This window comes from Cottoperca gobio, chromosome 19, assembly GCF_900634415.1.
Source record: "Cottoperca gobio chromosome 19, fCotGob3.1, whole genome shotgun sequence".
Classification (NCBI taxonomy): Eukaryota; Metazoa; Chordata; class Actinopteri; order Perciformes; family Bovichtidae; genus Cottoperca; species Cottoperca gobio.
In genome coordinates, this window is record NC_041373.1 from 11,136,111 (window position 1) to 11,141,383 (window position 5,273).

Genomic DNA, 5,273 nt, shown 5'->3' on the forward strand with positions numbered 1-5,273 from the left:
GCGGCATGGTCCACTGGACACTGAGCAACTGTGCATAAAATGTTCCTGACTCACACAATGAGAAACTTAACCTTTTTCTGGGGGGATTCCAGACGACTTCTCTCTCTCTCTTCGCCGCTTTTTTGGACACTAAAAGCCGAAAAATAAAAAAAAGACCTACAAGAAGATCATCAGAGACACTGAAAATCACTACACACACACACACACAATGAAAACTGTGGCTAATTGCAGTTAAAAAAAAATATGAAAAAACAAAAAGACTAAAAACAAAACTATCAGATTTTTTTCTCCCTGTGGCCGTGTCACAGTTTCATCCCATCACGGATCAATACTGTACATTCCTTTTCTTGACGGCTCTCAGCAGGGACGCTGTCCGGAGCTTAAAATGTAGCAGCAGCCTTTTTTTTCTTCTTCTTTTTTTTTACTGTTTCCATTCGTCTCCCACTCCGATTCAGATGGCAGCGCAGTGAGATCAGAGGAGATTAGAGGCAGCACATGCAGGCTGTGGCAGGCTAACGTTGTTTTTATCCATCTAAACAGTCACCGACCAAACATCCAGCATGAGTAAATCGATCGTTTTTGATGCCATGAGAAGATTAGGACATGTTCTCTGTGATACACAATCAAGATGTAAAAATGAAAAATGAAATAAAGAAAGAAACATCCATTTGAAAATAGAGGGAGCCATGACAATATATCACCATGGCCCGCTATTTGCAAGATTTCAAGAAACTAGTAAATATATTCTTAAAATAATTTTTTTATTTCATTTTTATAATTCGTAACGACTAAACTGCAGACTGCTTGGCTAGTGTTTTCCTATTTCTTATTTATCAAAAAGGTCATCAGGCAAAACCTTTGTGTTTTTTGTTAATTTTGCACTATGTTGGAGGTTTGCAACACTGGAGCGTTATTATGCAGAAAAATGATGATGCATATTTGCTTTATTTCATGAAACTGACTGTAATTCTAATAAGTCTCAGTCTGAAAAGGCACTTACAGCTTCACACTTCTTTCTGCAATTCAAGGTCCATCATGGCACTGCCTTGACGTGCACTACTATGTTCTCACAGCTTACATTTCTATTTAAGTTGATTAAGTCTTTGGCATTCAAACCACAGAAAAAGGATATAACAGCCATCCCAAGTCAAACCAGTACCATTTGTCTAGTTTGATGTCAGAAGCATTCACTCGGATTCTGACGACTCCAATAACGTCAAAAAGCAGGGCGACGATTTCAGCTAAATGCCTTAAAACATGTTCCCTCCTAACTTCAACTCCCTCACATGTTTCAGGCCAAGTTATTTCTTTGAATCAAGTTGGAATGATGGTTTCTTTATCTGTCAAGTGAATGTATTTGCCAAAGACTTAGTTCTTGTTAATGTTTATTTACAGGCCGCCTATATGCATCATGAGAGCAGTATTATTATTATTATTATTATTATTATTATGATGAAAAACCCACGTTGTTCATGAGGAAAAGTATATGTATAAATTCTATGCAGTGCAGAGATGGTCATCATATGCATATTCAGCTGTAAACCTAAAGGTAGGTGGAGTTTATTTAATTGTTATGTTATTTACAAATTGTTCATTTTGTAGAAGGATTTTTTGTGTGTGATGTGAAGACACTTCTCTGTAAATACAGTAAGAAAAAATGTCTTTCATGTTCATGGGTATTATCACTTTCATTATGCTGGTCTCACATGTACAATAATAAAAGTGTCTGAAATCTTTTACGCAAAAGGAGTTGCATGGTGTTTCTGACTGTCTGGAGTCGAGCTGAAACCATTGGTTTATGGGAAAAAGATTGATCGACAACATTTCTGATCATTTATAAATCATAAGTTATATATTGAGGAGAATGTACTGTTTTCCGCTTCTGAAGAAAGCAAAAGGCACTTTTGAAGAAGGTAAAATATTCCCTATTTGTGGCTCTAATTTGAAATACAAAACTCAAACAAGTCTCAGGCCTCAGAAGTGCTGCGTCTTTCATTCTATCCTTTTGTTGTCACATTTGGTCGCTGTTACGAAATGCAAACAGTATCTATCACGAGATTATTGTAATTGATCTGACAGTAACTACTTCAGGTACAATATCCAGAGGGGAACCATGTACTTTTTGCACAACTACATTTATTTGACAATTAAAGTTACTGTCCAAATAATAATTGAATAAAATAGGGTTGATTGGTATTGAACTGTCCCACAGTATATAAAGTAGCCAACATTGGATTCACAAACTACAACATCAAAATAGTGTTTACACAAAAAAATGATATATAGTCAAAATAAAAATGTAATTCTAACAGCTGTTTGATATTATCGATCATTCATTAACTGTTTATACACTCATTAGAGATACTTGATAGGAGAGGTTGGAACGTGGCCCTTGTTAACCTCATTTCAGTATCAGACACTATTACAAGATATGATGTAGGAACTAAAAGATACGTTGAACACAACTAAATGAAAAGTAAACATACAACAGTCACAGAAGGTCTTCATAGTGATCCTCAGTGACCCAAAGTGTTCCCAGGAGGAAGTCACATCTTCCGAACTACCTTTTAATCTATTGAGCATAGACTCGCACGATGCTATCGCCAACATTGCATTTCTCTTTCAAACCTGGAGCTTTAGTTGTTCCAATTCCTCAAAGTTATTCTCATAATAACTGAAAATGCACATTTAATACATTTGTTATTTAAAAAGATCCACGACAACATAAAGCCAGAGTCAAAAACAACCTTTGACCCTGAATGGTCCCACTAATGTATATTCCCATAAACAAAGAAAGATGCTGCTTCTATTCTGCAGAAGTTATAATAAGTGTCACCATGTGAAGTATTTGATGTTTACAAAATTAGCTTGAGACTACAAATAACTTGATGGGGGATAAGTTGAAATAAACAATGGCAGAATGAATTCAGGTACCTAATGAGACTATTTCCAGATAAATGTATTTATTTTGCAGGTATAAAGATCCCATGGTGCACAGGGGGGGCTACAGTGAGAATGCCTCTAAATGTTTTCTCCATGATTCGGATCACTGAGCAGCACATAAAGTGTTTAACCTCTCCTCGCTTTGTAAAGCTGAATTAATTTTTCTAGCAGTGTGCCTGAATTCAATTTGTGCTAAGTTGCAGGGAGAGATTTATGCATGAAATCCCTCTTAGAGCTTATTTCACTCTTTCTTCGCTCAGTAATCCCTCCGTCGCTGCCGCCTTGTATGACTTAGTTATATCATTATTGATTTACAACAAGTGGACACTGTTCTGATTAGCGCTGTGCGATTTGCAAAGGATTTGGGCTGCGGGAGAACACGATAAAGCTGCGTGTACATTTGAAAGGATGTCAGACAGAGTGGGAATATATAATACAGTTGTTGAGCTTTACAGTTGTTAATTCAGACAGACAGTCATTTCTTGTACCTAACACTGTTTAAATGGGGAAAAGTTTCACCCTCTGGTCCTGCATGGATAGCAGCGATATGATATTAAATGATATTTGTTCTTTTCTTTTTTCTTTTTGGTAGAATACTCAGTTTTCATCGTTCTATCGAGTTTTTCTCCACCAAATTTCAACAATGTAAAAAGAGAAAACAAGCTCCTCTGAAAGATACTGAGCTGAGCTGTTTTTTCGTGCACTCTGATGCCTCTGGGTCCACGAGGAGAGACCCCCTTTTTGCTTTGTAATTCAATTTCTCTGCCTGTTGTTTATTTCATAGCTCCCCTGTGAAGCATCAAAAGCGGATGTTCTGTCAGCCCCTAACTGTCGTATATGTTTGTCATTCACAGCCCTTGTTAAAGGAGGAGGAGAAAGAAAAAAAGGGAGCTTGACTCTTTACTCTCCCCAGCTGAGAATTCCCAGAAGCAGAATTATTCTATTTAGATGGAAACTTTTTTGTCACTTTCCTGTCTAAATTGGCATATCTGGCTCTCTCCTCCGAAACCAATAAACTGTGAACTTGGATGTATCTGTCAATCAAGCTCAAATTGACTGCAGCATGCCAGATGACAACAGCATCCCCTGGAATATAAATATATATATTATACTTTCTCTCTCTCACACACACACACACACACACACACACACACACACACACACACACACACACACACACACACACACACTATCTTTGCTCATCAAACCTTCAGTTGAAATGAAAAATCAACAAGACATGACATTGGTTGTCTCAGATTGACAAAAGTGAAAGAGATAAAATGGCATGTTTTGATCTTAAAAACTATAACAACTTAGCAGAGTATTGGACAGACATTTTTTGTTCAGATGAAAAAAATTGTTCACTAATTAAGTTAATGCACGAGTGCTGAAATATTGATTTACTGCACATTTTATACAAGAAACAGGCCGCTCTGCAGCTTTTCTTCTTCTTTCTCATACATAACTATTGCTGCATATCTAACTGTGACATTAATGTTATCAATCCTCATTGGATAAGCAGCACTTCTACTTTAATGTGTAGACCTGATTCTGCAGATTTCTCATGAGGAAGTTGAATTATTACGCCTCAAAAGTTGCATAACAAAAACAGTTACTGTATGGAATGTTAATCATTAAATAAACAGTAAACAGAAAAGAAACAGGTTGAGGCTCCACATGTGGTAAGAAGTGTATTAAAATATAGTTCTGACAATAATACGAAACTGCTTCTATTTCAAGTATTACAGTATAACAGTGAACCTCGTCATGCATAACTTCAAACCACAGTGTCAGATCTAGCTGTTGACCTTTCGAGCCGCTCCGCACTAATACATGCTGACTGAACACTCTCTCTGTGCGATTTGTACAGTGGTTCTATGAATATGCCGCAGCAACTGAATTATAATTTGGTTACTGGTGTGTCAAATGTACAATAAATCCTCAGGATGTTATCATTTGCAGTGACACACCAAGACGAGGGGAAGGGGGGGGGGGGGGGGGGTGGAGAAAATATGAAATGCATTTCACGTCTTTATATCGGAGTAGTGGTTTGGACGTTATGAAAAGAGGGAATGGATCTGCTGCTTTATGTGCTGTATCTAATTGGATATGGCAATATATAATATGATTCTCCAGTATCCATCAATTCCTGTGTTAGACCTGTTTGTATGGCCGTGTCACTGGGGCAGCCTAGCTTGTTATGATGCCTGAGCAGCAATTATGAGGTAATTTTTGACTCTTGCTGTGTGAGGCCATCCAGAGGATACTTGAGGGGAGGTTCCTAATGAGTGAGCATTGATTGATTGGACATAATAACTGTGCTGCTTGAC